Below are 22,649 nucleotides of genomic sequence, written 5' to 3'. Positions count from 1 at the left end.
TTGATTAAAGAAAAGGGTTATGATTTTTGCAAAATCGTCATGGTTTTGTTTAGAAAATGGTGATCACATATGATACAAACATTATACAAGCATTATAACGGGATGCGGAGTGCATTTAAAAGGGTTTTGGTTAAAAGGCTGGGTTGCCATACCGAACCATCAAACCCGAAGTCTGTGGAGAGGCTCGTGCCAAACAAGAGTAAGGCCGATTCCTAGTCCATTTCCTCAAGTAGTGAAAGTCCTTGATACAAACAAGAGTAAGTACCATGGTATGGATGACGTCAATCGCTATCCATCCTTAGGCCCAAATAAGAATTAGGACCGTTTAGACGGGACGATTGGTCGAATGGGTTGGGTTGGGCCTAGGAAGGCCGAATGAAACGATCTAGGAAGACCGAGTTATGAAAACCGACAATTGTCTTGTACAAACTATTCCCTAACCTTGTTCAAGTTTCACCCTTGCTACACGTAAGTGTATTATCCCCAGCGGAGTTGCCAAACTGTGGACAGCGGGCCGCCCATGGGGGCGCTTGGGTTGGAAAAGAGGAACAAGCGTTTGCATTTTTGTATGGAGTCGCCACCAATTTTTATGTGAAATTGGAACCGTTCGAATACCTCATGTCATGTCAAGACACAAAGTAGAGACATGAACACTAAGCAATCGTTACCCTTAGCATTCTATGTTTAGAATGACTCTCGCGGATGCCAATGAACACGGGTGCTCACGGAGATCTGGAGTAAGGGGTGAGGTTACGTATTAGGAAGCTCTTTTGATCGAACACCTAATCCCGCCCGCCTCGATAGCGGCCTCTACTAATGATTAGGGAAGTTGTCTATACTCAATATATCGTCGGCTATATGCATGCAATGCAACATCCAAGTCTTAATCCTAGCATATGAGAATTAATACTAAGTCGGTAAACACGTAATTAGCATACAATTAAGGTCGAAGTTGGATTTAATGCTCAATTACATGTGAAAGCATACAAATGATAAAAGAAATACAATAATTATAAATTACAATAATGAAAATTACAATAATTACAATGGAATAGGCGATTTATGTCGAAAATACCTTTAAAACGGATAATTTGAGAAAAAAGAATAAAAGAAAGAAAGAAAGAATCCAATAAATTAACGAACATGAATTAGCGTGATATTACGGTTAATAGTTAGTTAATATGTAAACTAATTACACTACGTCAAGGCAGAAACGGAGTTCAGGGACAGAACTCAGCCAGGAACAGGCGCAGCAGAGCTGCGTCCTTTGGAATAGGCGCAGCAGACGCTGCGTCTGTTCCTTGGCTCAGTTCTGGCTGTGAAGCCGTAATTGCAAGTCGTTAATGTCGATTGGTAATTTTAACGATTGATTGGTATTACTTACTCGGATGGAAGTGATTAACATGTTATGTAACATATGAATGGGTCGTGAAAACAGTAAAATATGAATGAGACGGAATTGAACGAATTAACATAAGATGGGTTAATGATAGAAGTGAAAAATATTAATGAGTCAAACAAATTAGATCAATTAACTAAGTTAAATACAAATGACGAATATGCGATGAACACAACAAAAGACAGGTGAAAACTATATCAAAGACGAATTCCAGAAACCCAATATTGATGAATTGAATCTCTACAACCCGGAATTCAATTCAATGGCGAAAACCCGCAAATATTGGATTATTTGGGATTTAAGTCGGATTTATGATGGATAAAACATGCTAATGATGATGATTATAATATACATGTGACTTATATGCTATGATGATGAAGAATTAACAAACAAACGAAACAAATGAAAGGATTTGACGAATAACGAGAGGGCGAAGAAGAAGAAAGGAAGCGAGAATGCGCGGCCTCACGAAGAGGCGCGGCGAGAATCTGCGCTCCTTCAAGAGGCGCGGCGATTCTTTGCGTCCTTTCTCGACGGTTATCTACTGGAAATCCGTAAAAAGAGGTTTTTAAAGCATGGTTTTAGAAATCGGTTTTAATGGTATTTTCGACGTAAACCTTACAATTGATGATGATACAATAAAATACAATAAAATAAAAGAGAGATTATACACCCTCAGACTTACATGTTGACGAAACGAGAAGGACTAAGATATCGATTAGTGATGCTCGACGCGAATGCAAAGAAAGTGCCCTCGTAAGAGGAAAACGATTAATTAATTAAGTTGATTGATGTGTAGTTGGTCAAATTGGTCGGTCATGCAAACGGGGAGGCTGGTACTCAGAAGGATCCGAGCTTACGTGGTCGAAAGTTCAAGCACGTAGACGCCAAAAAGTAAGAACAAAGTCTAGAATGCAAAGGGAGAAGAGAAGGGCGGACACTCGCGTGAGAAATATGAGGAGCGAAGGCTCCTATTTATACTAATCACGTGGAGGAATTAGGGTTTCGGAGACTCTTTGGAAGTGAATCTCGGAAAGATATGAAAAAGATACGAGAAACATGCAGAAAAGACCTGGGAAGAGGCGCAGCAGCCACTGCGTCTCTTGGAAGAGGCGCAGCACCTGCTGCGTCTGTTCCCAAGGGGTTTCCTCCTGCAGAAGAAAGATTTCCGTGTTTGAGTTATGGTAGGACGGAAATAATCCGGTTTTCCTTAATATCTTATGTGAATATTACGGGAAATTGTTTACTAAAAGATAAAATTTATGAAATATGGAATAGAAATATCCGGAACATTCCAGAACATTCTGACTCGGGATTTAACGGTTATCAGAAAATGGAGACGGTTTTAGGCCCGGACTCCGAATGTACTCTAATTACTGTCAAAACGACCGTATCGGCACGTAAATGACAACTAAGAGGTAGACATTAATATTTGAGCAATCACTTGACAATAATCTTACGAATTGTCACAAATCGTTCCGCGTACCAAACATGCGGCCCAATCATCACCGGGTGGTTTGCGAGAGGTGCAGAAATGAGGTATCTACACTATCATACAAACATTATCATCATCAACTGTCACTCTATATGTATACATCAACTCTTACAAACTATCATATATAAAACACCAACCTCGCAATACGAACCAGCACAAACAACCACCACCCATCATATGATAACAACTATCAACCCGAAACATATCTCATATCAACTTCAGGCTGCACAACTAATACCACCATGTTATTTAACAACGTGATTCTATTACGACACATTGCACCACAACTATCTCTTTATGACCATCCTTTAAAACATACTATCACATTCACTTCAATGAACTAAAGTAGCCACTTACACTTCATATAAGCAATGTGATCAAAGTACTAGAAAATTTTGTAATTAGACAACAAAGTATTATAAACGAACAACTACATAAATTCAAAATGAGCCTTTTTATTTTGCGACATTACTCTTCCCCTCTAAAAAGGAACTTCGTCCCCGAAGTTCACCAGCAAAATTACCACACATATTACCTATTACTTGCATCGTAACATAAATTAGAACCATATTATTTATTATGGACATTACTCACTAAGCATATACTCGTTAAATTAGAAATCATACGCAAACCACCGGAATAACTAGCCGCCATCGATAAAGTATGTTAATATCGTATGCACAAGCGTATGAAAAAATGTAGCTCCGGCGAATAGATCGTAATATGGCGGATGTAATATTAAAGCAACAAGAAACCATCACCACTTCACTATTTGTTACGAATATGCATATAAAACTCAAGCACGACTTCTAACATACGAAATTAACGGTTCAAAGGTGTTACTACGCACTAATAACTACGTTAAACATCAAACTTGCAATTATAGAACAATTGAACACTTTTAATTTTCGAAAACCTCCTGTAACAGTGCTACTCGATCGAGTATGTAGCGGTACTCGATCGAGTGCCATGCTACTCGATCGAGTGTCTTGGCTACTCGAACGAGTAGCCCAAAGATCAGAACACTTTATTTCTTTCTTTCCTGCAGCTACTCGATAGAGTACGGGGTACTCTGTCGAGTACCTACAGGCCAAAATGCCTTATAAAACCTGTCATAAACCAACACATATATACATAGCCGTCACATAACTTGAGTCGGGATGACTTTTCGACCCCCAAAATCAATCCTGCAACAGAGTCAACTAGCAAATCCGGCCTTATGGCCAACAATACAAGTCCATAATCAAAGTTTCGATGAAAACAACTACCAATATCTAACCACACTACCAACATCTACTACCAACGACCATAAACAAAGATAGAAACAAGGAGCATCACTCCTCCTCCTGCTGCTGCTCAACCATCACCTCATCACCACCACCGCCTCCAGACGTACCCGCTCCCGATGAACCAATGCCCGCATCCACTCATGCTCCGGCTCCCGGACTCACATACCATGGGGTCAAGCCACCGTAAGCAAAGGACTGAGGTGTCCCCCACGTCGACTGATCCACCCCATAAGGGTGAAAAACTCCACTATAGTCCCCAACTCCACTCCACCAAACCGGATGCGGTCCCTCGGTCCCTATCCCCTGAGTGTACGCCATCTCGTGCATGTTCTTGAGTGTCAAAGTAGATGACACTCTCTCTGCCAAGTAGCTAGATCGCGTCTCCGGGGTGTCGAGGTAAGGGTAGCATGGAAAAGGATGTTGTTCTTTGTTGTGTGTCTTTGCCGGCCGTGGCCTAGTCTCCGCGGTCCTCTCCCTCACTCGACGGGGTCCTCTCCCCAACCTGGGCCTCTCCACCACCACCACCGACGCATTCTCGCCCTTCTTCGGCTCGGGCATCACCTCGAGAATCGCATCATCGATGAGGTAGGTCTGCAACTGTCGGGGCACGTCATCATCCTCCTTCTCCTCGTCGGAGTCAACAACTGTCACCACCGGCTCTAACGGCTCGGTCGGTGGAAGGTGCTCAGGAGCCGGAATCCCCATCCAACTCACGCCCCATACCCTCCAAGCTAGGCTACCGTCAGCCAAAGTTCTCAACCACTTCAGGTCGAGATAGTAGTCACGGTCCATAGTAGGCACTGGGGTAGCCATAGGCACATACTCCGGAGAAGCCTCAAAGGAGGTTAGCTCTTCAGCTAACCGAGTGGCGATAGCGTCACAACTCAAGTACCGGGAAGAGGCGGTAGCCATCAAGGCAAGGGCAAAGAGCACAGGACGATGGAAGGAGCATTAAAGACCACTTTCCCCCCCGCTCCGGGTTGAGGTAAGACATCAAAAGCAAAACCTCATGGTTGTTCAAACTTACTAATGTCCGGTCTATCATACAGGAGGTTCGAAAGAGAACGGAGAAAGACCCTCAAGGTAGCATGCTGAACGTCATTTATCAACATGTTACTTGAGGTGGGAGCTGGCTTTCCAGTCAGACAAGGCATTAGGCGGCAGACACCGCAATCAGCAGGAATATTAGTGATAAAGTCCTTGGGAGGCTTGGCCAACCCAAGGTGAGAAGCAAAAAGGTCCATAGTCAACAGAAAACTGGTGTTCATCAACCTAAACTCAACGGTTTGGGCAGCGGGGTCATAGTTAAAGGAGCTCATAAACTCCAAAGTAAGGAATGGATAGGAATGTTTCCTCAGCCTATACAAACCCGTAAAGCCCAAAGTCTCAAATATATGACGGACATCCGTCTCTATTCCCAAATCCTCCAACAGTGTAGTATCTATACACCTCGTCGGTCTCATTTTGCGTTTTTGCAAAACTACAAAACGCTCTCGCTGTTTGAAATCTACAAACACAACGAGGGGGTACTCCGGAACTGCGGGTACCACGGGTCCACTCCCTTCCCCAATCTCAGGTTGTGTAACCCTCCCCCGTTTACTCTGACGGGTCCCTACGTTCGGTCTCGGCATCTGTTTCAGTATATAACTTTAAACAATCTTGCATAAACATGTAAAGCATATACTTCACGTAATTTGGATTTTATATACTCAGCTAAGTACACCAACTCATCAACAAGTTCGACATGTGAAGCACATAATTCATGCCATTAACTTTGAATACTCAGCTAGGTACACACATTCACCAACAGTTTCCCCAATTTGATATATAAACTCAATTTGTAGCTACTCATAAACCATAGTTGTAAAAAAAAAATATCATGGTGAATACACATGCTCAACATCTTCTAACATCCTAGCATGATTCTAAGGTTACTCCATACACACTCCTAATAACATGTGAGGCATTCGTACTAACTCATGGAAAAGTAATTTAGGACATATTATCATCATCTTCAATATTAGAAACAAATAACTCGATTAAACTTGTCGACGGTCTCTCAAATTGTAATTATTTTGACATATTCTTCATGAATTAACATCACTACTATCATATTGAAGTTCAACCTTTAGTTAAACAGTCATATACAACCCCAATTTTCAGATATAACAAACGAATTTCCACTTGGGGCACTTTTAAGACGGAGTTTTAAGGCAACTTTTTAGGGTGATAATCATCAAAATTCACTCTTCAACATGATATAAACAATATATAGTACTCAATTCCATCATCAAATCATTTTAAAACAATCAAAATTCAATTTCGAATTTTGTAAACCCTAGAAATTTCGGTTTCAATTTGGCAATTTCTAGTCTATTTTACAGCAATTAATCACCAATAATCAAGAGAGGGGAACATGTGAATCATATTACAACAATTAAAAGCAACAAATTGATCATATGAATCGAAATTTTCAGGTTATACACTCATCCTCAACAAATTTAAGGCATAAAAACATGTAAATAAGGAATAAATCATACCTTGATTAAGTAGAAAAGTAAAGAAACGAAATCAAACATAGAAAACAACCCCAAGAATCACCACCAACACAAGATGAGGAAAGCTTTTGAGAGGAAATTTTAGGCTTAGGGTTCGAATTATAGGGAAAGAATGAGAAGAATTAGAAAGAATAGGGTTTTAAGAAACCCGTAAGATTCGTTGTACAGTAACCTACTCGATCGAGTGTCTAGGGTACTCGATCGAGTACCACCCTACTCGATCGAGTAGGCGCTATTTCATCGAGTATCTGCAAAAATTTTTCCACATCCCGACGTCATAGCTTCCTAACTAGATCGAGTGAGGTCTACTCGGTCTAGTAAACACTCGCACTCGGATAAGTATGGTTAAGTACTCGGTCAGAAGTACGGAGTAAATCGAAGATTCTGCGCAAAAACAACATCGCATGTCGATTCCAAACTAAGTTCGGAATTCGGCACTAATTATCACGCTCGTTCACGCATTACCATTATTACTCAAGCATAACGTATCGTCTCAACAAATAAGGTTTATTCCACCTTACGCTACACAAATTACCCAACTCGGTTTACCTGCTACCGAGTCACTCATGAGCTTAATCACGTAATCTTATCATACTTAAAACTTGTCTTAACACATTACTACTAAGCTCGAGTTCATATCGACATGAAACATATAATTAACATTAATTCATTCTTTCACATATCATAGAAATGCATACTCTTCATAACAAATTGATCTATCATGTTGCAAATTCAATCATAAGCAAATCATCTTACATAAATCGTTATTAGTCACGCAGCGGAAAAATTTCAACCACTCAACCAGGCATATATGCATTACTATATGCTATGTTTCATATTATAACTCAACAATTCTATAACCATACCGTTATTAACAATCCTGAAGCAAATACCAACACGATTACTATTCATACCATAGCATACACTTTCACATTTTACCACTCTATCAACCACACCCTTGCCACGTTTCTCATACTCATCGTATAAACCCACTAATCATGCCAATACTTCACTAAGCACCATCCGAATGCAACTACTATACCCACCTCTATGTTAGCAAAGACTCAACCTCAAATGATTCCGACATAACTAACATACACATCACATATATACACACGGACTCCACATTCCCATACCCTGTGACTGGCATAAGTACTATGGGGCCAAGATTTTGAAATGAGGGCGCCTACTCACCCAAAATCTAGCATCAACAGGGCTCCCATTATACCTACACCAGGTTCATTTTATTAGACTCACTACGTTCATTAAATTCATTTGTTACAGGTTCCAAAATCGTCGCTCTGATACCACTTTGTAACACCCCCATATTCAGCGGAGCCTTAACTAGGCCTTCCTTAGCATATAAGGGCATTACCATCTCGGTTGCCCGAGGACAGTAATAATCAAACGTCGATAAAAGAACTATTGTGTTATATTACAAGTGATTTAAAACCAACTAAAGATACAAACGATACAACTCAAGGACTACTCGCTACAACTATCAAATCTCGTGAAGACTCATCCCTGCCCGGACTCCAGCTATCCACGATATCAACACCTGCTAAGACAGACTGCTCACCATAAGGGATCACGGCAGACACATAAACAACAAGACAACCACACAAAGTCAGTACTAAGATAAAACACAACAAAGCCAAAAACCACTGACAACACAATGTAACACAACCAGCCACACACAAGCACACCCACACCGATCAATCTCCGTCACCGACTGTCCACTGGACCAGCCCTGCCAGTGGGGGACCGCAGCCGTACCCACCAAATCCCCGCTCATCATACCGAGCGATAACCCTGTCCCATTAATGTGCACATCCCCTTCCGTGGCGGGTTCCACGAAGGGCGAAACTAGGGCGTGATGCCACTCCCGGCAAAGTAACTCCACTCAGCCGAGAACGCATCTCAAGAACCAGAGACAACAATCACAATTACAATACAACAACAACAACCGTCTGAATCAATCAACAAAGACACCACAATCGACACACAAGCTTGTCTACAGAAACTGAGTAGGCGAACCTACCTTTAAGCAACTGCAACCACTCCATGCCAACATATGACATATCCAGCAACCAAGCAAAGCCTATAACGACAACACAATCATCTATTACTACCAATCAAATCCTAATCGTAAAGACAAGGACAAGGATGATGATGACGACATACCTATGAGGAGAAACCCAGCAAAAGACCGCTACCCGACTCAAGTGACGCTCTCCTAGGGCACAAGAACCTTCAAAGGGCTTCCATGGGGGTTTTAAGGTGAAGGGAAGGGAAAGAGGCGACCAAAGGATAGGAGGAATGAGGCAAAAATTGATTTGCGGATTTAACAAAACGCGATTAAAAACCCTCGCTGAAAACTCGATACTCGATCGAGTACCCCACATACTCGATCGAGTGACCCCCTACTCGATCGAGTGACCTAGCTACTCGATCGAGTAGCCCCTGCTCTATCGAGTACCACTATTAACACGTAACCCGAGATAGTTTTGTCACTCACTTCTAAGACTATTCCCGCTCCCAAGGTCAGTCAACGCTGGTCAAAGGGTCTCTAAAAGGGCGGGTATTACAGAAGACCTCCATTACCCGCTTTATTATTATGTTGTATTATTGTTGTGAGTTTTTATTATGTTGTACTAGCTAGTTACTGTGTGTTTTATGCTAGTTTTATTATGTGAGGTGTGTTAGTGGACACCTTAGCTTTGACAAGTTGTAGACTCGTCGAGCTTTATTTGTTGTTGAAATTGTAATCCCTCCCATTATTAATTAAATAAGAGGATTACTCGTGTATAAAGTTGTGAACGCTTGTTTCTTCCATCCATTGGTAAAGGCAATTCGATTTGAATCGTCCTAAACGTTTGCACTTGGGAAAGTGTTATTTTGTGGAAAGGGAGAAAGGCTCATTTTTGTATTTTTGTGGAAAAGGGAGTGGTTTTCCCTATCTTCTTTTTTGATGGGGATTTTTGTATGGGGATGATTGTATTTGATTGTGGGGATGGTTGTATCCTTCTTGTGTAAGAAAGGACTGCCTACGTATCCACTTGAAGAGGTGAAATCAAACCATGATCGTAGTTCGAAATGTTTTGTGAATTCGAATTGGGTTTTGTGGTTGTATCCCTCGAGGCATAAGAGGGTCCGCCACGTATTCACCTGAAGAGGTGAAATCAAACCATGCTCGTAGTTCAGGGGGGTTGTTTTTGGTAGTGCAAATGGACGTTGCCTTTGATGGATCAAAGGACATTTGAAACGGGCTAGGTGCCGCAGCTTAGACTCGATAAAACATGCAATTTCAAATCAGAACGTATTGAGGAACTTGACTTGAAAAGGGTTGAGGTCGACGCTAGTTGCAAAACTAGGCTAGGTTGTTGGTTGATAGGGTTCAAGGGTAGTATTTCTTGAGTTGGTCTAGGTTGTTCGGGTTTGTAAAGTCCTCCCCGTCTAGGTCACTCAGTCTCACTGCGCCCCCCAAAAGTATTTTCTTGACCAGGTATGGCCCGGCCCAGTTATTTAACAACTAATACCACCATGTTATTAGTACCACCATGTTATTTAACAACGTGATTCTATTACGACACATTGCACCACAACTATCTCTTTATGACCATCCTTTAAAACATACTATCACATTCACTTCAATGAACTAAAGTAACCACTTACACTTCATATAAGCAATGTGATCAAAGTACTAGAAAATTTTGTAATTAGACAACAAAGTATTATAAACGAACAACTACATAAATTCAAAATGAGCCTTTTTATTTTGCGACATTACTCTTCCCCTCTAAAAAGGAACTTCGTCCCCGAAGTTCACCAGCAAAATTACCACACATATTACCTATTACTTGCATCGTAACATAAATTAGAACCATATTATTTATTATGGACATTACTCACTAAGCATATACTCGTTAAATTAGAAATCATACGCAAACCACCTAATAACTAGCCGCCATCGATAAAGTATGTTAATATCGTATGCACAAGCGTATGAAAAAATGTAGCTCCGGCGAATAGATCGTAATATGGCGGATGTAATATTAAAGCAACAAGAAACCATCACCACTTCACTATTTGTTACGAATATGCATATAAAACTCAAGCACGACTTCTAACATACGAAATTAACGGTTCAAAGGTGTTACTACGCACTAATAACTACGTTAAACATCAAACTTGCAATTATAGAACAATTGAACACTTTTAATTTTCGAAAACCTCCTGTAACAGTGCTACTCGATCGAGTATGTAGCGGTACTCGATCGAGTGCCATGCTACTCGATCGAGTGTCTTGGCTACTCGAACGAGTAGCCCAAAGACCAGAACACTTTATTTCTTTCTTTCCTGCAGCTACTCGATAGAGTACGGGGTACTCTGTCGAGTACCTACAGGCCAAAATGCCTTATAAAACCTGTCATAAACCAGCACATATATACATAGCCGTCACATAACTTGAGTCGGGATGACTTTCCGACCCCCAAAATCAATCCTGCAACAGAGTCAACTAGCAAATCCGGCCTTATGGCCAACAATACAAGTCCATAATCAAAGTTTCGATGAAAACAACTACCAATATCTAACCACACTACCAACATCTACTACCAACGACCATAAACAAAGATAGAAACAAGGAGCATCACTCCTCCTCCTGCTGCTGCTCAACCATCACCTCATCACCACCACCGCCTCCAGACGTACCCGCTCCCGATGAACCAATGCCCGCATCCACTCATGCTCCGGCTCCCGGACTCACATACCATGGGGTCAAGCCACCGTAAGCAAAGGACTGAGGTGTCCCCCACGTCGACTGATCCACCTCATAAGGGTGAAAAACTCCACTATAGTCCCCAACTCCACTCCACCAAACCGGATGCGGTCCCTCGGTCCCTATCCCCTGAGTGTACGCCATCTCGTGCATGTTCTTGAGTGTCAAAGTAGATGACACTCTCTCTGCCAAGTAGCTAGATCGCGTCTCCGGGGTGTCGAGGTAAGGGTAGCATGGAAAAGGATGTTGTTGCTGTTGTGGTGCTGCCGGCCGTGGCCTAGTCTCCGCGGTCCTCTCCCTCACTCGACGGGGTCCTCTCCCCAACCTGGGCCTCTCCACCACCACCACCGACGCATTCTCGCCCTTCTTCGGCTCGGGCATCACCTCGAGAATCGCATCATCGATGAGGTAGGTCTGCAACTGTCGGGGCACGTCATCATCCTCCTTCTCCTCGTCGGAGTCAACAGCTGTCACCACCGGCTCTAGCGGCTCGGTCGGTGGAAGGTGCTCAGGAGCCGGAATCCCCATCCAACTCACGCCCCATACCCTCCAAGCTAGGCTACCGTCAGCCAAAGTTCTCAACCACTTCAGGTCGAGATAGTAGTCACGGTCCATAGTAGGCACTGGGGTAGCCATAGGCACATACTCCGGAGAAGCCTCAAAGGAGGTTAGCTCTTCAGCTAACCGAGTGGCGATAGCGCCACAACTCAAGTACCGGGAAGAGGCAGTAGCCATCAAGGCAAGGGCAGCACAGACGATGGAAGGAGCATTAAAGACCACTTTCCTGGCCCGCTCCGGGTTGAGGTAAGACATCAAAAGCAAAACCTCATGGTTGTTCAGCTTACTAATGTCCGGTCTATCATACAGGAGGTTCGAAAGAGAACGGAGAAAGACCCTCAAGGTAGCATGCTGAACGTCATTTATCAACATGTTACTTGAGGTGGGAGCTGGCTTTTCAGTCAGACAAGGCATTAGGCGGCAGACACCGCACTCAGCAGGAATATCAGTGATAAAGTCCTTGGGAGGCTTGGCCAACCCAAGGTGAGAAGCAAAAAGGTCCATAGTCAACGAAAAACGGTGTTCATCAACCTAAACTCAACGGTTTGGGCAAAATGGGGTCATAGTTAAAGGAGCTCATAATCTCCAAAGTAAGGAATGGATAGAAATGTTTCCTCAGCCTATACAAACCCGTAAAGCCCAAAGTCTCAAATATATGACGGACATCCGTCTCTATTCCCAAATCCTCCAACAGTGTAGTATCTATACACCTTGTCGGTCTCATTTTGCGTTTTTGCAAAACTACAAAACGCTCTCGCTGTTTGAAATCTACAAACACAACAGAAGGGTACTCCGGAACTGCGGGTACCACGGGTCCACTCCCTTCCCCAATCTCAGGTTGTGTAACCCTCCCCCGTTTACTCTGACGGGTCCCTACGTTCGGTCTCGGCATCTGTTTCAGTATATAACTTTAAACAATCTTGCATAAACATGTAAAGCATATACTTCACGTAATTTGGATTTTATATACTCAGCTAAGTACACCAACTCATCAACAAGTTCGACATGTGAAGCACATAATTCATGCCATTAACTTTGAATACTCAGCTAGGTACACACATTCACCAACAGTTTCCCCAATTTGATATATAAACTCAGTTTGTAGCTACTCATAAACCATAGTTGTAAAAAAAAAATATCATGGTGAATACACATGCTCAACATCTTCTAACATCCTAGCATGATTCTAAGGTTACTCCATACACACTCCTAATAACATGTGAGGCATTCGTACTAACTCATGGAAAAGTAATTTAGGACATATTATCATCATCTTCAATATTAGAAACAAATAACTCGATTAAACTTGTCGACGGTCTCTACAAAATGTAATTATTTTGACATATTCTTCATGAATTAACATCACTACTATCATATTGAAGTTCAACCTTTATTTAAACAAATCATATACAACCCCAATTTTCAGATATAACAAACGAATTTCCACTTGGGGCACTTTTAAGACGGAGTTTTAAGGCAACTTTTTAGGGTGATAATCATCAAAATTCACTCTTCAACATGATATAAACAATATATAGTACTCAATTCCATCATCAAATCATTTTAAAACAATCAAAATTCAATTTCGAATTTTGTAAACCCTAGAAATTTCGGTTTCAATTTGGCAATTTCTAGTCTATTTTACAGCAATTAATCACCAATAATCAAGAGAGGGGAACATGTGAATCATATTACAACAATTAAAAGCAACAAATTGATCATATGAATCGAAATTTTCAGGTTATACACTCATCCTCAACAAATTTAAGGCATAAAAACATGTAAATAAGGAATAAATCATACCTTGATTAAGTAGAAAAGTAAAGAAACGAAATCAAACAGAGAAAACAACCCCAAGAATCACCACCAACACAAGATGAGGAAAGCTTTTGAGAGGAAATTTTAGGCTTAGGGTTCGAATTATAGGGAAAGAATGAGAAGAATTAGAAAGAATAGGGGTTTTAAGAAACCCGTAAGATTCGTTGTACAGTAACCTACTCGATCGAGTGTCTAGGGTACTCGATCGAGTACCACCCTACTCGATCGAGTAGGCGCTATTTCATCGAGTATCTGCAGAAATGTTTTCCACATCCCGACGTCATAGCTTCATAACTAGATCGAGTGAGGTCTACTCGGTCTAATAAACACTCGCACTCGGTCAAGTATGGTTAAGTACTCGGTCAGAAGTACGGAGTAAATCGAAGATTCCTGCAAAAACAACATCGCATGTCGATTCCAAACTAAGTTCGGAATTCGGCACTAATTATCACGCTCGTTCACGCATTACCATTATTACTCAAGCATAACGTATCGTCTCAACAAATAAGGTTTATTCCACCTTACGCTACACAAATTACCCAACTCGGTTTACCTGCTACCGAGTCACTCATAAGCTTAATCACGTAATCTTATCATACTTAAAACTTGTCTTAACACATTACTACTAAGCTCGAGTTCATATCGACATGAAACATATAATTAACATTAATTCATTCTTTCACATATCATAGAAATGCATACTCTTCATAACAAATTGATCTATCATGTTGCAAATTCAATCATAAGCAAATCATCTTACATAAATCGTTATTAGTCACGCAGCGGAAAAATTTCAACCACTCAACCAGGCATATATGCATTACTATATGCTATGTTTCATATTATAACTCAACAATTCTATAACCATACCGTTATTAACAATCCCTCAAAGCAAATACCAACACGATTACTATTCATACCATAGCATACACTTTCACATTTTACCACTCTATCAACCACACCCTTGCCACGTTTCTCATACTCATCGTATAAACCCACTAATCATGCCAATACTTCACTAAGCACCATCCGAATGCAACTACTATACCCACCTCTATGTTAGCAAAGACTCAACCTCAAATGATTCCGACATAACTAACATACACATCACATATATACACACGGACTCCACATTCCCATACCCTGTGACTGGCATAAGTACTATGGGGCCAAGATTTTGAAATGAGGGCGCCTACTCACCCAAAATCTAGCATCAACAGGGCTCCCATTATACCTACACCAGGTTCATTTTATTAGACTCACTACGTTCATTAAGTTCATTTGTTACAGGTTCCAAAATCGTCGCTCTGATACCACTTTGTAACACCCCCATATTCAGCGGAGCCTTAACTAGGCCTTCCTTAGCATATAAGGGCATTACCATCTCGGTTGCCCGAGGACAGTAATAATCAAACGTCGATAAAAGAACTATTGTGTTATATTACAAGTGATTTAAAACCAACTAAAGATACAAACGATACAACTCAAGGACTACTCGCTACAACTATCAAATCTCGTGAAGACTCATCCCTGCCCGGACTCCAGCTATCCACGATATCAACACCTGCTAAGACAGACTGCTCACCATAAGGGATCACGGCAGACACATAAACAACAAGACAACCACACAAAGTCAGTACTAAGATAAAACACAACAAAGCCAAAAACCACTGACAACACAATGTAACACAACCAGCCACACACAAGCACACCCACACCAATCAATCTCCGTCACCGACTGTCCACTGGACCAGCCCTGCCAGTGGGGGACCGCAGCCGTACCCACCAAATCCCCGCTCATCATACCGAGCGATAACCCTGTCCCATTAATGTGCACATCCCCTTCCGTGGCGGGTTCCACGAAGGGCGAAACTAGGGCGTGATGCCACTCCAGCAAGTAACTCCACTCAGTCGAGAACGCATCTCAAGAACCAGAGACAACAATCACAATTACAATACAACAACAACAACCGTCTGAATCAATCAACAAAGACACCACAATCGACACACAAGCTTGTCTACAGAAACTGAGTAGGCGAACCTACCTTTAAGCAACTGCAACCACTCCATGCCAACATATGACATATCCAGCAACCAAGCAAAGCCTATAACGACAACACAATCATCTATTACTACCAATCAAATCCTAATCGTAAAGACAAGGACAAGGATGATGATGACGACATACCTATGAGGAGAAACCCAGCAAAAGACCGCTACCCGACTCAAGTGACGCTCTCCTAGGGCACAAGAACCTTCAAAGGGCTTCCATGGGGGTTTTAAGGTGAAGGGAAGGGAAAGAGGCGACCAAAGGATAGGAGGAATGAGGCAAAAATTGATTTGCGGATTTAACAAAACGCGATTAAAAACCCTCGCTGAAAACTCGATACTCGATCGAGTACCCCACATACTCGATCGAGTGACCCCCTACTCGATCGAGTGACCTAGCTACTCGATCGAGTAGCCCCTGCTCTATCGAGTACCACTATTAACACGTAACCCGAGATAGTTTTGGCACTCACTTCTAAGACTATTCCCGCTCCCAAGGTCAGTCAACGCTGGTCAAAGGGTCTCTAAAAGGGCGGGTATTACAGAAGACCTCCATTACCCGCTTTATTATTATGTTGTATTATTGTTGTGAGTTTTTATTATGTTGTACTAGCTAGTTACTGTGTGTTTTGTGCTAGTTTTATTATGTGAGGTGTGTTAGTGGACACCTTAGCTTTGACAAGTTGTAGACTCGTCGAGCTTTATTTGTTGTTGAAATTGTAATCCCTCCCATTATTAATTAAATAAGAGGATTACTCGTGTATAAAGTTGTGAACGCTTGTTTCTTCCATCCATTGGTAAAGGCAATTCGATTTGAATCGTCCTAAACGTTTGCACTTGGGAAAGTGTTATTTTGTGGAAAGGGAGAAAGGCTCATTTTTGTATTTTTGTGGAAAAGGGAGTGGTTTTCCCTATCTTCTTTTTTGATGGGGATTTTTGTATGGGGATGATTGTATTTGATTGTGGGGATGGTTGTATCCTTCTTGTGTAAGAAAGGACTGCCTACGTATCCACTTGAAGAGGTGAAATCAAACCATGATCGTAGTTCGAAATGTTTTGTGAATTCGAATTGGGTTTTGTGGTTGTATCCCTCAGGCATAAGAGGGTCTGCCTACGTATTCACCTGAAGAGGTGAAATCAAACCATGCTCGTAGTTCAGGGGGGTTGTTTTTCGTAGTGCAAATGGACGTTGCCTTTGATGGATCAAAGGACATTTGAAACGGGCTAGGTGCCGCAGCTTAGACTCGATAAAACATGCAATTTCAAATCAGAACGTATTGAGGAACTTGACTTGAAAAGGGTTGAGGTCGACGCTAGTTGCAAAACTAGGCTAGGTTGTTGGTTGATAGGGTTCAAGGGTAGTATTTCTTGAGTTGGTCTAGGTTGTTCGGGTTTGTAAAGTCCTCCCCGTCTAGGTCACTCAGTCTCACTGCGCCCCCCAAAAGTATTTTCTTGACCAGGTATGGCCCGGCCCAGTTATTTAACAACTAATACCACCATGTTATTAGTACCACCATGTTATTTAACAACGTGATTCTATTACGACACATTGCACCACAACTATCTCTTTATGACCATCCTTTAAAACATACTATCACATTCACTTCAATGAACTAAAGTAACCACTTACACTTCATATAAGCAATGTGATCAAAGTACTAGAAAATTTTGTAATTAGACAACAAAGTATTATAAACGAACAACTACATAAATTCAAAATGAGCCTTTTTATTTTGCGACATTACTCTTCCCCTCTAAAAGGAACTTCGTCCCCGAAGTTCACCACCAAAATTACCACACATATTACCTATTACTTGCATCGTAACATAAATTAGAACCATATTATTTATTATGGACATTACTCACTAAGCATATACTCGTTAAATTAGAAATCATACGCAAACCACCGGAATAACTAGCCGCCATCGATAAAGTATGTTAATATCGTATGCACAAGCGTATGAAAAAATGTAGCTCCGGCGAATAGATCGTAATATGGCGGATGTAATATTAAAGCAACAAGAAACCATCACCACTTCACTATTTGTTACGAATATGCATATAAAACTCAAGCACGACTTCTAACATACGAAATTAACGGTTCAAAGGTGTTACTACGCACTAATAACTACGTTAAACATCAAACTTGCAATTATAGAACAATTGAACACTTTTAATTTTCGAAAACCTCCTGTAACAGTGCTACTCGATCGAGTATGTAGCGGTACTCGATCGAGTGCCATGCTACTCGATCGAGTGTCTTGGCTACTCGAACGAGTAGCCCAAAGACCAGAACACTTTATTTCTTTCTTTCCTGCAGCTACTCGATAGAGTACGGGGTACTCTGTCGAGTACCTACAGGCCAAAATGCCTTATAAAACCTGTCATAAACCAGCACATATATACATAGCCGTCACATAACTTGAGTCGGGATGACTTTCCGACCCCCAAAATCAATCCTGCAACAGAGTCAACTAGCAAATCCGGCCTTATGGCCAACAATACAAGTCCATAATCAAAGTTTCGATGAAAACAACTACCAATATCTAACCACACTACCAACATCTACTACCAACGACCATAAACAAAGATAGAAACAAGGAGCATCACTCCTCCTCCTGCTGCTGCTCAACCATCACCTCATCACCACCACCGCCTCCAGACGTACCCGCTCCCGATGAACCAATGCCCGCATCCACTCATGCTCCGGCTCCCGGACTCACATACCATGGGGTCAAGCCACCGTAAGCAAAGGACTGAGGTGTCCCCCACGTCGATCCGATCCACCTCATAAGGGTGAAAAACTCCACTATAGTCCCCAACTCCACTCCACCAAACCGGATGCGGTCCCTCGGTCCCTATCCCCTGAGTGTACGCCATCTCGTGCATGTTCTTGAGTGTCAAAGTAGATGACACTCTCTCTGCCAAGTAGCTAGATCGCGTCTCCGGGGTGTCGAGGTAAGGGTAGCATGGAAAAGGATGTTGTTCTTTGTTGTGGTCTTTGCCGCCGTGGCCTAGTCTCCGCGGTCCTCTCCCTCACTCGACGGGGTCCTCTCCCCAACCTGGGCCTCTCCACCACCACCACCGACGCATTCTCGCCCTTCTTCGGCTCGGGCATCACCTCGAGAATCGCATCATCGATGAGGTAGGTCTGCAACTGTCGGGGCACGTCATCATCCTCCTTCTCCTCGTCGGAGTCAACAGCTGTCACCACCGGCTCTAACGGCTCGGTCGGTGGAAGGTGCTCAGGAGCCGGAATCCCCATCCAACTCACGCCCCATACCCTCCAAGCTAGGCTACCGTCAGCCAAAGTTCTCAACCACTTCAGGTCGAGATAGTAGTCACGGTCCATAGTAGGCACTGGGGTAGCCATAGGCACATACTCCGGAGAAGCCTCAAAGGAGGTTAGCTCTTCAGCTAACCGAGTGGCGATAGCGCCACAACTCAAGTACCGGGAAGAGGCAGTAGCCATCAAGGCAAGGGCAGCACAGACGATGGAAGGAGCATTAAAGACCACTTTCCTGGCCCGCTCCGGGTTGAGGTAAGACATCAAAAGCAAAACCTCATGGTTGTTCAGCTTACTAATGTCCGGTCTATCATACAGGAGGTTCGAAAGAGAACGGAGAAAGACCCTCAAGGTAGCATGCTGAACGTCATTTATCAACATGTTACTTGAGGTGGGAGCTGGCTTTTCAGTCAGACAAGGCATTAGGCGGCAGACACCGCACTCAGCAGGAATATCAGTGATAAAGTCCTTGGGAGGCTTGGCCAACCCAAGGTGAGAAGCAAAAAGGTCCATAGTCAACAGAAAACTGGTGTTCATCAACCTAAACTCAACGGTTTGGGCAGCGGGGTCATAGTTAAAGGAGCTCATAATCTCCAAAGTAAGGAATGGATAGGAATGTTTCCTCAGCCTATACAAACCCGTAAAGCCCAAAGTCTCAAATATATGACGGACATCCGTCTCTATTCCCAAATCCTCCAACAGTGTAGTATCTATACACCTTGTCGGTCTCATTTTGCGTTTTTGCAAAACTACAAAACGCTCTCGCTGTTTGAAATCTACAAACACAACAGAAGGGTACTCCGGAACTGCGGGTACCACGGGTCCACTCCCTTCCCCAATCTCAGGTTGTGTAACCCTCCCCCGTTTACTCTGACGGGTCCCTACGTTCGGTCTCGGCATCCTTTTGAAGATATAACTTTAAACAATCTTGCATAAACATGTAAAGCATATACTTCACGTAATTTGGATTTTATATACTCATTAAGTACACCAACTCATCAACAAGTTCGACATGTGAAGCACATAATTCATGCCATTAACTTTGAATACTCAGCTAGGTACACACATTCACCAACAGTTTCCCCAATTTGATATATAAACTCAGTTTGTAGCTACTCATAAACCATAGTTGTAAAAAAAAAATATCATGGTGAATACACATGCTCAACATCTTCTAACATCCTAGCATGATTCTAAGGTTACTCCATACACACTCCTAATAACATGTGAGGCATTCGTACTAACTCATGGAAAAGTAATTTAGGACATATTATCATCATCTTCAATATTAGAAACAAATAACTCAGTTAAACTTGTCGACGGTCTCTACAAATTGTAATTATTTTGACATATTCTTCATGAATTAACATCACTACTATCATATTGAAGTTCAACCTTTATTTAAACAAATCATATACAACCCCAATTTTCAGATATAACAAACGAATTTCCACTTGGGGCACTTTTAAGACGGAGTTTTAAGGCAACTTTTTAGGGTGATAATCATCAAAATTCACTCTTCAACATGATATAAACAATATATAGTACTCAATTCCATCATCAAATCATTTTAAAACAATCAAAATTCAATTTCGAATTTTGTAAACCCTAGAAATTTCGGTTTCAATTTGGCAATTTCTAGTCTATTTTACAGCAATTAATCACCAATAATCAAGAGAGGGGAACATGTGAATCATATTACAACAATTAAAAGCAACAAATTGATCATATGAATCGAAATTTTCAGGTTATACACTCATCCTCAACAAATTTAAGGCATAAAAACATGTAAATAAGGAATAAATCATACCTTGATTAAGTAGAAAAGTAAAGAAACGAAATCAAACAGAGAAAACAACCCCAAGAATCACCACCAACACAAGATGAGGAAAGCTTTTGAGAGGAAATTTTAGGCTTAGGGTTCGAATTATAGGGAAAGAATGAGAAGAATTAGAAAGAATAGGGGTTTTAAGAAACCCGTAAGATTCGCTGTACAGTAACCTACTCGATCGAGTGTCTAGGGTACTCGATCGAGTACCACCCTACTCGATCGAGTAGGCGCTATTTCATCGAGTATCTGCAGAAATTTTTCCACATCCCGACGTCATAGCTTCCTAACTAGATCGAGTGAGGTCTACTCGGTCTAGTAAACACTCGCACTCGGATAAGTATGGTTAAGTACTCGGTCAGAAGTACGGAGTAAATCGAAGATTCCTGCAAAAACAACATCGCATGTCGATTCCAAACTAAGTTCGGAATTCGGCACTAATTATCACGCTCGTTCACGCATTACCATTATTACTCAAGCATAACGTATCGTCTCAACAAATAAGGTTTATTCCACCTTACGCTACACAAATTACCCAACTCGGTTTACCTGCTACCGAGTCACTCATGAGCTTAATCACGTAATCTTATCATACTTAAAACTTGTCTTAACACATTACTACTAAGCTCGAGTTCATATCGACATGAAACATATAATTAACATTAATTCATTCTTTCACATATCATAGAAATGCATACTCTTCATAACAAATTGATCTATCATGTTGCAAATTCAATCATAAGCAAATCATCTTACATAAATCGTTACACTACTACAGATACAGCCTATAACAACGGGTAAAAACCGTTGTAAAATAAAAAAGCGGACGTTGTTAAAGCGGCCGTTGTAGAAGGTATTTACAACGGTTTGCTTATTTAGTGGAACCGTTGTCTAAATTATTCACAACGGTTAAAAGCCGTTGTTATTGGATGCTCTCCGTTGTGGAAAGTGTTTCAAAATTTTGGAGGGAATTATATAACAACGGTTGTCGTATGTATAACCGTTGTTGTAACTTTCCCTCCAAAATTGTGAAGTCTTTTGACAACGGGTTTATGTTACATACCCGTTGTTGAAATTGTTAGTAACAGCGGTTCTTTGTTTAATACCCGTTGTTGTAATTTTACCTCCAAAATTGGGAATACTTTTAACAACGGTTCTTTGATTAAAACCTGTTGTTGAATATTATGCGCGGGTATTTGTAAATGTCATTCACAACGGTGTTAGTTTTATTAACCGTTGTGAAAGGTATTCACAACGGTTTTTTTTTTGTAACCGTTTTTATTACGTACACCTAATGTTCTGAAAAATTAAATTTGTTTCATGCCATTCAAAACCTGCATATATCAAAGAAAGACTATATACCAAAGACTAAAGATAAATCATAGCCGGGTTCATCGAACTCAATAGATTCAATTCAACCACAACAAAAAAGATCACATATATATATATATATATATATATATATATATATATATATATATATATATATATATATATATATATATATATATATATATATATATATATATATATATATATATATATATATATATATATATATATATAATTACAAGGAGTTGAATTTACAT

This window comes from Silene latifolia, chromosome X (genome assembly GCF_048544455.1).
Source record: "Silene latifolia isolate original U9 population chromosome X, ASM4854445v1, whole genome shotgun sequence".
NCBI classification, from domain to species: domain Eukaryota; kingdom Viridiplantae; phylum Streptophyta; class Magnoliopsida; order Caryophyllales; family Caryophyllaceae; genus Silene; species Silene latifolia.
This window is presented reverse-complemented; position numbering follows the sequence as displayed.